This window comes from Fundulus heteroclitus, chromosome 2 (genome assembly GCF_011125445.2).
Source record: "Fundulus heteroclitus isolate FHET01 chromosome 2, MU-UCD_Fhet_4.1, whole genome shotgun sequence".
Taxonomy (NCBI): domain Eukaryota; kingdom Metazoa; phylum Chordata; class Actinopteri; order Cyprinodontiformes; family Fundulidae; genus Fundulus; species Fundulus heteroclitus.
Genome location: NC_046362.1, coordinates 1,049,123 through 1,062,767, shown reverse-complemented (window position 1 = coordinate 1,062,767; position 13,645 = coordinate 1,049,123).

The window sequence follows — 13,645 nt, the reverse complement described above, 5'->3', positions numbered from 1 at the left end:
GGGTAGAAAGAAAGCCTCAAAAAACACTCAAAAGGACCATTTTCAACGCTGTACTGTGTCGCCATGCTTTCACCTACGAACACCGTTTAACTTCCAGTTTGTAGATATATCTGTGACCTACTCAGAAGTGAAAACGGGATGTGGATATCTTTTATCGTCTCTTCACAGTTACTCTTCAAAGCTCATGTCCAAAAATCAGCGAAATCATCGTTTACAATGAAAGTCAATGACGGAATTCTCCAACCGCTAGAGTGGCCCACTCTAGCTTTTTTAAAGATTGCAAAACTCCGAACAACTTGACCTTTCTCGCTCAATTTTCACTCTACGTAGACAAATTATACATCAAAACGTAGGTATTTTTGTCAGGATTCGGGAAATGTAACCCTCATTGGTGTGGCATTTATAGATTTTTCGCAAATCACCTCAGAGCGACACAAACCCGAAACCTCCCCCATTCATTTCCTATGGAGCGGTTTTGAAAAATGACGTCTAAAAATCCAAAACATCACATGTTTTCGCATCGTCGCTACTCCTAAACCGTTTTATGTACAGACATGAGACTTTCACACATGAATGTCCCAACCCTTCTGGCACTCAAGAAAAATGAATTTTGTGGATAACTGTTACGGTTTTTCCACAGGAACAATTTGTTCGGGAGTAGCGAATGTGCAAAATCCTGAAATCGCTTTGGAGCTGCATTTTCCCACATCATCCACTTTTTTACATCGTCGCTGTGCCTACACCGATTTTTGTAAAAATATGAAAATGAGCTACATGGTCATCAAAAGCCTGCTGATACTCACAGTGAAAGAATTATTTTGATATCTCTTATACTTTTTTAGCCAGAGCGATTTGTTCGGGATCATTTTCAGAGGATTTCTGAAATTTCATAAAAATGTCCTTTAGATCATAATTTTTTACGCCTTTATTAAACTTTTTCCAGCAAAAACCGATAGCAAGTCTTCTTCCCCTATCCTTTACGAAATAAACACAGAAAAAATTACGTCTCTACCATTTACGGTTCCGGAGAAATCGTGCGTTGTTCGAGGCAAAGTTCTCCATTATAATCCAATGGGACTTATTGTGACCAAAGTGTCTGCACTTCGGCCGCTGCAGGTGTGTGAGTGAGTTTCCATGACGACGGAACTCTGAGGGCCAGAGCTAGACGCTCCATTGAGATACAATGGCAACTTTCATCGCTCACTGCAGTGGCTGTGATTAATGTAGAAATCTGAAATTCGCACAGTCACTTCCTCTTAACATTTTAAAATTTCCATGTGACTTTCAGCCATGTGTCAGTTTTCTGTGCCATTTTGGATCAAACCACTTATGTTTCCAATAATGCATGCCCATATATGATGCTACAGTGTAGCACAGATGGAAAGTGCAAGCTTTGCATGCAAGAGGTCGTGGGATCGATTCCCGGTATGGAAAACTTGGAGTTTTGTATTATAATCCTCACAGTGTGAATATCAAAACATGTGTGCTGATCCCATGAAGTATTTTTTGTACCACCCGCCATTTTGAGTTACCATGGCAACGTTATAAATGACGTTTTTTCTCCCTATTTGAGGCACATCCCAGTACAGGATTTGGACCAAACTGACAGAGTACACTCACCCAGTGATACCATACACAACCATGTTAGCGGCTAACGGTTAGCATGTTGCTAACCGGAATTAGCTCTAGGAAGCCTGTACAAACTTCTGCTTGACAGATTTGGTGAATTTTAGGATTTTCTCCCTTTTTAGGCACTTCTCAGTACAGGATTTCAACCAAACTAACAGAGTAACATCACCCGGTGATACTGAACACAGCCATGCTAGCGGCTAACCGTTAGCATGTTGCTAACCGGAAATAGCTTTAGGAAGGTCCTACCAACAGCTGCTTAGCCAGAGTTCTTCAACCTTTACAGACAGAGAGGGCTGTAGCTGTCAGTGAGTCTCCATGACAACGCTGCTAGCAAGAGGCTCCTAGGAGGTCCATTGACTTAACATGGCACCTTTCAACGGCCGCTGCGAGGGCTGTGAAGACCGTAGGAACCTGAAATTCGCAGTGTAACTTCCTGTTGCTATTTCTGACGGTACGGTACGCACCAAGTGGCAGGCGCCTTGCTAAATTTCTTCAGAAATTTTTCTAGTTATTCTTTATTTTTCTTCCTTCACGATTAATACGGCCCAAAACTTAGCGTGCACCCCCAAAATATAGGCATCAAAACCTGTGGCTCGATCTCGAGATGTGTGCTACTACTTTGATTGGGATTTCGAGTTACCATGGCAACAAAATTAGCGAAAAACCAACCCCCAAAAAACCCATGATAATCAATGGAGTCGGGTAGAAAGAAAGCCTCAAAAAAGCCTCAAAATGACCATTTTCAAAGCTGTACTGTGTCGCCATGCTTTCACCTATGAACACCGTTTAACTTCCAGTTTGTAGATATATCTGTGACCTACTCAGAAGTGAAAACGGGATGTGGATATCTTTTATCGTCTCTTCACAGTTACTCCTCAAAGCTCATGTCCAAAAATCAGCGAAATCATCGTTTACAATGAAAGTCAATGACGGAATTCTCCAACTGCTAGAGTGGGCCACTCTAGCTTTTTTAAAGATTTCAAAACTCCGAACAACTTGACCTTACTCGCTCAATTTTCACTCTACGTAGACAAATTATACATCAAAACGTAGGTATTTTTGTCAGGATTCGGGAAATGTAACCCTCATTGGTGTGGCATTTATAGATTTTTCGCAAATCACCTCAGAGCGACACAAACCCAAAACCTCCCCCATTCATTTCCTATGGAGCGGTTTTTGAAAAATGACGTCTAAAAATCCAAAACATCACATGTTTTCGCATCGTCGCTACTCCTAAACCGTTTCATGTACAGACATGAGACTTTCACACATGAATGTCCCAACCCTTCTGGCACTCACAAAAAAGGAATTTTGTGGATAACTGTTACGGTTTTTCCACAGGAACAATTTGTTCGGGAGTAGCGAATGTGCAAAATCCTGAAATCGCTTTGGAGCTGCATTTTCCCACATCATCCACTTTTTTACATCGTCGCTGTGCCTACACCGATTTTTGTAAAAATATGAAAATGAGCTACATGGTCATCAAAAGCCTGCTGATACTCACAGTGAAAGAATTATTTTGATATCTCTTATACTTTTTTAGCCAGAGCGATTTGTTCGGGACCATTCTCAGAGGATTTCTGAAATTTCATTAAAATGTCCTTTAGATCATAATTTTTTACGCCTTTATTAAACTTTTTCCAGCAAAAACCGATAGCAAGTCTTCTTCCCCTATCCGTTACGAAATAAACACAGAAAAAATTACGTCTCTACCATTTACGGTTCCGGAGAAGAATCGTGCGTTGTTCGAGGCAAAGTTCTCCATTATAATCCAATGGGACTTATTGTGACCAAAGTGTCTGCACTTCGGCAGCTGCAGGTGTGTGAGTGAGTTTCCATGACGACGGAACTCTGAGGGCCAGAGCTAGACGCTCCATTGAGATACAATGGCAACTTTCATCGTTCACTGCAGTGGCTGTGATTAATGTAGAAATCTGAAATTCGCACAGTCACTTCCTCTTAACATTTTAAAATTTCCATGTGACTTTCAGCCATGTGTCAGTTTTCTGTGCCATTTTGGATCAAACCACTTATGTTTCCAATAATGCATGCCCATATATGGCGCTACAGTGTAGCACAGATGGAAAGTGCAGGCTTTGCATGCAAGAGGTCGTGGGATCGATTCCCGGTATGGAAAACTTGGAGTTTTGTATTATAATCCTCACAGTGTGAATATCAAAACATGTGTGCTGATCCCATGAAGTATTTTTTGTACCACCCGCCATTTTGAGTTACCATGGCAACGTTATAAATGACGTTTTTTCTCCCTATTTGAGGCACATCCCAGTACAGGATTTGGACCAAACTGACAGAGTACACTCACCCAGTGATACCATACACAACCATCTTAGCGGCTAACGGTTAGCATGTTGCTAACCGGAATTAGCTCTAGGAAGCCTGTACAAACTTCTGCTTGACAGATTTGGTGAATTTTAGGATTTTCTCCCTTTTTAGGCACTTCTCAGTACAGGATTTCAACCAAACTAACAGAGTAACATCACCCGGTGATACTGAACACAGCCATGCTAGCGGCTAACCGTTAGCATGTTGCTAACCGGAAATAGCTTTAGGAAGGTCCCTACCAACAGCTGCTTAGCCAGAGTTCTTCAACCTTTACAGACAGAGAGGGCTGTAGCTGTCAGTGAGTCTCCATGACAACGCTGCTAGCAAGAGGCTCCTAGGAGGTCCATTGACTTAACATGGCACCTTTCAACAGCCGCTGCGAGGGCTGTGAAGACCGTAGGAACCTGAAATTCGCAGTGTAACTTCCTGTTGCTATTTCTGACGGTACGGTACGCACCAAGTGGCAGGCGCCTTGCTAAATTTCTTCAGAAATTTTTCTAGTTAGGCGCCTGCCATAGCATTTGCAATGAGGAGGCAGTGCTGTGCGAAGCACAGCACTGCCTCCAATGCAAATGCATGGAGGCACCTATTACTATTCACCTCTAAACGACTTCTTTATTATTAATATTCTTTATTTTTCTTCCTTCACGATTAATGGGGCCCCGAACCATAGCGTGCACCCCCACAATATAGGCATCAAAACCTGTGGCTCGATCTCGAGATGTGTGCTACTACTTTTATTGGGATTTCGAGTTACCATGGCAACAAAATTAGCGAAAAACCAACCCCCAAAAAACCCATAATAATCAATGGAGTCGGGTTAGAAAGAAAGCCCCAAAAAAGCCTCCAAATGACCATTTTCAAAGCTGTACTGTGTCGCCATGCTTTCACCTATGAACACCGTTTAACTTCCAGTTTGTAGATATATCTGTGAACTACTCAGAAGTGCAAACAGGATGTGGATATCTTTCATCGTCTCTTCACAGTTACTCCTCAAATCTCATGTCCAAAAATCAGTGAAATCATCGTTTACAATGAAAGTCAATGACGGAATTCTCCAACCGCTAGAGTGGCCCACTCTAGCTTTTTTTAAAGATTTCAAAACTCCGAACAACTTGACCTTACTCGCTCAATTTACCCTCTACGTAGACAAATTATACATCAAAATGTAGGTATTTTTGTCTGGATTTAGAAAATGTAACCCTCATTGGTGTGGCTTTTATAGATTTTTCGCAAATCACCTCAGAGTGACACAAACCCGAAACCTCCCCCATTCATTTCCTATGGAGCGGTTTTGAAAAATGACGTCTAAAAATCCAAAACATCCCATGTTTTCGCATCGTCGCTACTCCTAAACCGTTTTATGTACAGACATGAGACTTTCACACATGAATGTCCCAACCCTTCTGGCACTCACAAAAAAGGAATTTTGTGGATAACTGTTACGGTTTTTTCCGCAGGAACAATTTGTTCGGGAAGTAGCAAATGTGCAAAATCCTAAAAACGCTTTGGAGCTGCATTTTCCCACATCGACCACTTTTTTATATCGTAGCTGTGCCTACACCGATTTTTGTAAAAATATGAAAATGAGCTACATGGTCATCAAAAGCCTGCTGATACTCATGGTAAAAGAATTATTTTGATATCTCTTATACTTTTTGAGTTACAGCGATTTGTTCGGGACCATTTTTAGAGGATTTCTGAAACTTCATAAAAATGTCCTTTAGATCATGATTTTGTACGCCTTTATTAAACTTTTTCCAGCAAAAAACGATAGCTTTTCTTATTCCCCTATCCGTTAGGAAATAAACGCAGAAAAAATTACGTCTCTACCATTTATAGATCAGGAGATATGAAGCGCTGTTCGGGGCAAAGTTCTCCATTAAAATCCAATGGGACTTATTGTGAGCAAAGTCTCTGCACTTCGGTCGCCCGCTGCAGGTGTGTCAGTGAGTTTCCATGACGACGGAACTCTGAGGGCCAGTGGGAGACGTTCCATTGAGATAGAATGGCAACTTTCATCGCTCACTGCAGCGGCTGTGATTAATGTAGAAATCTGAAATTCGCACAGTCACTTCCTCTTAACATTTTAAAATTTTCATGTGACTTTCAGCCATGTGTCAGTTTTCTGTCCCATTTGGGATTTTACATGCTTTCCTATTGGGTCTTTGCTTCTAACAGGACCTGGCATGATGCCTAGACACGACCCACTTGGCCAATACAGCACCACCCACATGTGGGAAATGGCACTACACACCATTTTGGTCAAATGTTGAGTTCTGGGCCCAGATGTGGTGAGGCTGAGTTGCTAAAGGAGGCCAATCTGACCAATGAACTTTGGTCACGTTTGGTGACATTAAGTATTGGCACCCCTATTTGAGGCACTTCCCAGTACAGGATTTGGACCAAACTGACAGAGTACAATCACCCGGTGATACTGAACACAACCATGTTAGCGGCTAACTGTTAGCATGTTGCTAACCGGAAGTAGCTCTAGGAAGGTCACACCATCTTCTGCTTCACAGAGTCTGTTCTTCATTTAGAGAGAAAGCTCCACAAGAAATTTGGGCTACGTGGCATAAAGCATCTCCAAGCTATGAGGTGTCAAACAACCAATGCTTTTCAATGGGGGATTAAACCCCTTATGTTCCCAATAATGCATGCCCATATATGGTGCTACAGTATAGCTCAGAGGGAGAGTGCAGGCTTAGCATGCAAGAGGTCGTGGGATCGATTCCGGTGTGGGAGACTTAGAGTTTTGTATTATAATCCCCACAGTGTGTACATTAAAACATGTGTGCTGATCCCATGAAGTATTTTTTGTACCACCCGCCATTTTGAGGTTACCATGGCAACGTTACAAACGACGTATTTTCTCCCTATTTGAGGCTCATCCCAGTACAGGATTTGGACCAAACTAACAGAGTACACTCACCCAGTGATAGTAAACACAACCATGTTAGCGGCTAACGGTTAGCATGTTGCTAACCGGAAGTAGCTCTAGGAAGCCTGTACAAACTCCTGCTTGACAGATTTGGTGAATTTTAGGATTTTCTCCGTTTTCAGGAACTTCTCAGTACAGGATTTCAACCAAACTAACAGAGTAACATCACCCGCTGATATACTGAACACAGCCATGCTAGCGGCTAACCGTTAGCATATTGCTAACCGGAAATAGCTTTAGGAAGGTCCTACCAACTGCTGCTTAGCCAGAGTTCTTCTGCCTTTACAGACAGAGAGGGCTGCAGCTCTCACTGAGTCTCCATGACAACGGTGCTAGCAAGAGGCTCCTAGGAGGTCCATTGACTTAACATGGCACCTTTCAACGGCCGCTGCGAGGGCTGTGAAGACCGTAGGAACCTGAAATTTGCAGTGTGTACTTCCTCTTGCTATTTCTGACGGTACGGTACGCACCAAGTGGCAGGCGCCTTACTAAATTTCTTCAGAAATTTTTCTAGTTAGGCGCCTGCCATAGCATTTGCAATGAGGAGGCAGTGCTGTGCGAAGCACAGCACTGCCTCCAATGCAAATGCATGGAGGCACCTATTACTATTCACCTCTAAAGGCGTCTCTTTATTATTCTTTATTTTTCTTACTTCACGATTAATGCGGCCCAAAAAGTAGCGTGCACCCCCACAATATAGGCATCAAAACCTGTGGCTCGATCTCGAGATGTGTGCTACTACTTTTATTGGGATTTCGAGTTACCATGGCAACAATATCAGCGAAAAAACAACCCCCAAAAAACCCATGATAATCAATGGAGTCGGGTAGAAACAAAGCCTCAAAAAAGCCTCAAAATGACCATTTTCAACGCTGTACTGTGTCGTCATGCTTTCACCTACGAACACCGTTTTAACTTCCAGTTTGTAGATATATCTGTGACCTACTCAGAAGTGAAAATGGGATGCGGATATCTTTTATCGTCTCCTCACAGTTACTCCTCAAAGCTCATGTCCAAAAATCAGCGAAATCATCGTTTACAATGAAAGTCAATGACGGAATTCTCCAACCGCTAGAGTGGGCCACTCTAGCTTTTTTAAAGATTTCAAAACTCCGAACAACTTGACCTTACTCGCTCAATTTTTCGCTCTACGCAGACAAATTATACATCAAAACGTAGGTATTTTTGTCAGGATTCGGGAAATGTAACCCTCATTGGTGTGGCATTTATAGATTTTTCGCAAATCACCTCAGAGCAACACAAACCCGAAACCTCCCCCATTCATTTCCTATGGAGCGGTTTTGAAAAATGACGTCTAAAAATCCAAAACATCACATGTTTTCGCATCGTCGCTACTCCTAAACCGTTTTATGTACAGACATGAGACTTTCACACATGAATGTCCCAACCCTTCTGGCACTCAAGAAAAATGAATTTTGTGGATAACTGTTACGGTTTTTCCACAGGAACAATTTGTTCGGGAGTAGTGAATGTGCAAAATCCTGAAATCGCTTTGGAGCTGCATTTTCCCACATCATCCACTTTTTTACATCGTCGCTGTGCCTACACCGATTTTATTAAAAATATGAAAATGAGCTACATGGTCATCAAAAGCCTGCTGATACTCACAGTGAAAGAATTATTTTGATATCTCTTATGCTTTTTTAGCCAGAGCGATTTGTTCGGGATCATTTTCAGAGGATTTCTGAAATTTCATAAAAATGTCCTTTAGATCATAATTTTCTACGCCTTTATTAAACTTTTTCCAGCAAAAACCGATAGCAAGTCTTCTTCCCCTATCCTTTACGAAATAAACACAGAAAAATTACGTCTCTACCATTTACGGTTCAGGAGAAATCGTGCGTTGTTCGAGGCAAAGTTCTCCATTATAATCCAATGGGACTTATTGTGACCAAAGTGTCTGCACTTCGGCCGCTGCAGGTGTGTGAGTGAGTTTTCCATGACGACGGAACTCTGAGGGCCAGAGGAAAAAGCTCCATTGAGATACAATGGCAACTTTCATCGCTCACTGCAGCGGCTGTGATTAATGTAGAAATCTGAAATTCGCACAGTCACTTCCTCTTAACATTTTACAATTTTCATGTGACTTTCAGTCATGTGTCAATTTTCTGTACCATTTTGGATATCACATGCTTTCCTATTGGACCTTTGCTTCCAACAGGACCTGGCATGATAACCAGACACGAACCAATTGGCCAATACAGCACCACCCCACATGTGGGAAATGGCACTACACACCATGTTGGTCAAATGTTGAGTTCTGGGCCCAGATGTGGTGAGGCTGAGTTGCTAAAGGAGGCCAATCTGACCAATGAACTTTGGTCACGTTTGGTGACATTAAGTATTGGCACACCCTATTTGAGGCACTTCCCAGTACAGGATTTGGACCAAACTGACAGAGTACACTCACCCGGTGGTTACTGAACACAACCTTGTTAGCGGCTAACGGTTAGCATGTTGCTAACCGGAAGTTGCTCTAGGAAGGTCTCACCCAACTTCTGCTTCACAGAGTCTGTTCTTCACTTAGAGAGAAAAGCTCCACAAAAAATTTGGGCTACGTCGCATAAAGCATCTCCAAGCTATGAGGTGTCAAACATCCAATGCTTTTCAATGGAGGACCAAACCCATTATGTTTCCAATACTGCATGCCCATATATGGAGCTACAGTATAGCTCAGAGGGAGGAGTGCAGGCTTACCATGCAAGAGGTCGTGGGATCGATTCCCGGCGTGGGAGGACTAAGAGTTTTGTATTTATAATCCCCCACATTGTGTATATTAAAACATGTGTGCTGATCCCATGAAGTATTTTTTTTGTACCACCCGCCATTTTGAGTTACCATGGCAACGTTATAAACGACGTATTTTCTCCCTATTTGAGGCTCATCCCAGTACAGGATTTGGACCCAAACTAACAGAGTACACTCCCCCAGTGATACCATACACAACCATGTTAGCAGCTAACGGTTAGCATGTTGCTAACCGGAAGTAGCCTATAAGAAGCTTGTACAAACTCCTTTTTGACAGATTTGGTGAATTTTAGGATTTTCTCCCCTTTTTAGGCACTTCTCAGTACAGGATTTCAACCAAACTAACAGAGTAACATCACCCGGTGATACTGAACACAACCATGCTAGCGGGCTAACCGTTAGCATGTTGCTAACCAGAAGTAGCTTTTGGGAAGGTCCTACCAACTTCTGCTTAGCCAGGGTTGTTCTGCCTTTACAGACAGAGAGGGCTGTAGCTGTCAGTGAGTCTCCATGACAACGCTGCTAGCAAGAGGCTCCTAGGAGGTCCATTGACTTAACATGGCACCTTTCAACGGCCGCTGCGGGGGCTGTGGAAGACCGTAGGAAGCTGAAATTCGCAAAGTGTTGCTTCCTGTTGCTATTTCTGACGGTTACGGTACGCACCAAAGTGGCAGGCGCCTTGCTAAATTTCTTCAGAATTTTTCTAGTTTTCTTTATTATTATCCGTCCCGGCTAATGCGGCCCGAACCGTAGCGTGCACCCCCACAATATAGGTATCAAAACCTGCGGCTCGATACGAATGTGTTGCTACTACTTTTATTGGGGTTCGACGTTACCATGGCAACAAAATTAGCGAAACCCCCCCCCCAAAAAACCCCATAGGAATGAATGGAGTCGGGTGGTAGAAAGAAAGCCTCCAAAAAGGCCCTCCAAATGACCCAATTTCAACGCTGTACGGTGTCGTCCTGCTTTTCACCTACGAACACCGTTTAACTTCCAGTTTGTAGCATATCTGTGACCTACTCAGAAGTGAGATGAGAAGTGACAACGGGAGGTGGATATCTTTTGTCGTCTCTTCCAGTTACTCCTCAAGCTCATGTCCAAAAATCAGCGAAATCATCGTTTACAATGAAAGTCAATGACGGAATTCTCCAACCGCTAGAGTGGCCCACTCTAGGCTTTTTTAAAAATTTCAAAACTCCCAACAACTTGACTTACTCGCTCAATTTTCACTCTACGTAGACAAATTATACATCAAAAACGTAGGTATTTTTGTCAGGATTCGGGAAATGTAATCCTCATTGGTGTGGCCATTTATAGATTTTTCGCAAATCACCTCAGACCGACAACAACCCGAAACCTCCCCCATTCATTTCCTATGGAGCGGTTTTGAAAAATGACGTCTAAAAATCCAAACATCACATGTTTTCGCATCGTCGCTACTCCTAAACCGTTTTATGTACAGACATGAGACTTTCACACATGAATGTCCCAACCCTTCTGGCACTCACAAAAAAGGAATTTTGTGGATAACTGTTACGGTTTTTTCCACAGGAACAATTTTGTTCGGGAGTAGCGAATGTGCAAAATCCTTGAAATCGCTTTGGTAGCTGCATTTTCCCACAGCATCCACTTTTTTTACATCGTCGCTGTGCCTACACCGATTTTTGTAAAAATATGAAAATGAGCTACATGGTCATCAAAAGCCTGCTGATACTCACAGTGAAAGAATTATTTTGATATCTCTTATACTTTTTTAGCCAGAGCGATTTGTTCGGGATCATTTCAGAGGATTTCTGAAATTTCATAAAAATGTCCTTTAGATCATAATTTTTATACGCCTTTATTAAAACTTTTTCCAGCAAAAAACCGAGTAGCAAGTCTTCTTCCCTATCCTTACGAAATAAACACAGAAAAAATTACGTCTCTACCATTTACGGTCCGAGAAGAAATCGTGCGTTGTCGAGGCAAAGTCTCCATTATAATCCAATGGGACTTCTATTGTGACCAAAGTGTCTGCACTTCGGCCGCTGCAGGTGTGTGAGTGAGTTTCCATGACGACGGAACTCTGAGGGCCAGAGCTAGACGCTCCATTGAGATACAATGGCAACTTTCATCGCTCACTGCAGTGGCTGTGATAATGTAGAATCTGAATTCGCACAGTCACTTCCTCTTAACATTTTAAAATTTCCATGTGAACTTTCAGCATGTGTCAGTTTTCTGTGCCATTTTGGATCAAACCACCCTTATGTTTCCCAACATGCATGCCCATATATGGTGCTACAGTGTAGCACAGATGGAAAGTGCAGGCTTTGCATGAAGATGTCGTGGGATCGATTCCCCGGTATGGAAAACTTGGAGTTTTGTATTATAATCCTCACAGTGTGAATATCAAAACATGTGTGCTGATCCCATGAAGTATTTTTTGTACCACCCGCCATTTTCAGTTACCATTGGAACGTTATAAATGACGTTTTTTTTCTCCCTATTTTGAGGCACATCCCCAGTACATGGATTTGGACCAAACTGACAGAGTACACTCACCCAGTGATACCATACAACAACATCTTAGCGGCTAACGGTTAGCATGTTGCTAACCGGAATTAGCTCTAGGAAGCCTGTACAAACTTCTGCTTGACAGATTTGGTGAATTTTAGCATTTTTCTCCCATTTTTAGGCACTTCTCAGTACAGGATCTTCAACCAAACTAACCAGAGTAACATCACCCGGTGATACTGAAACACAGCCCATGCTAGCGGCTAACCATTAGGCATGTTGCTAACCGGAAATAGCTTTAGGAAGGTCCTACCAACAGCTGCTTAGCCAGAGTTCTTAACCTTTACAGACAGAGAGGGCTGTTAGCTGTCAGTGAGTCTCCATGCCAACGCTGCTAGCAAGAGGCTCCTAGGAGGTCCATTGACTCTAAACATGGCACCTTTCAACGGCCGTTGCGGGGGCTGTGAAGACCCTAGGAAGCTTGAAACTTCGCAGAGTGTGGCTTCCTGTTGCTATTTTCTGACGGTACGGTACGCACCAAGTGGCAGGCGCCTTGCTAAATTTCTCTTCAGAAATTTTTCTAGTTGTCATTTACGCTTCTCATCTCATAATAGGAAGAGATATTGAAAAATCTAGTTTAGACAGTGTCCTGTATAATTTAGACCAATAGTTTTTGGGGGGGTTTAGATCAAGGAACTTTTATACATTTATTAGAATTTCTATTTTTTCTTTCTTATTATATAATTAATTTGTAGTTATTCTAAGGATTTATTTTTGTTAATACCATATTGTATATTTAATTATCAAATGTGATAAACTCAGTTCCTTCAACATATATATGTTCCAGATATTGAATACCTTTACTCTTCCAGTAAGGAAAGTTTATCATATATCTTTTTTGTAGGCTGTCAAATTATTTCAGCTGGGTGTATGGCGCACAGGATAACTGATAAACTCCATCACTTTTAAGAATTTCCCACAATGCTGTCCGAGAAGAACTGATGTTGATACGCCGGTTTTTAATGTCTGAGCTTATAAATGGAAAATCAGAAATCTTGAATATCATCATCATTATTTTCTGTTCTGTGTCTAGCCAGGGCTCCATCTAAGGGATGTATGTATTAAACCGTTTTAGGATGTATTGTTACCCTATTTGCTAACCTAGTAGTGATGGAAGTCAGGAAAGATCTAGTGTTCCTTAGGGCTGGACGATAATTTAATAACGATATATATCAATCGATAGACGTGTGGCGCGCAAACAGGGTTGATCAATTTCGATAGACAGTTTTCCTTCCTTCCTTTCAGCCTATCATATAGTTGATTGCTACAGTCAACTACTTCCTCTCGACCCAATCGTAATTGCGGACCCAGGCAAGCAGTCACTAAGCGCGCCCTCGCAAACCACAACACAGAGCATGTTAATATGTCGCAGCAAGTGAAGTGGTGGAGGAAACGGTCCCA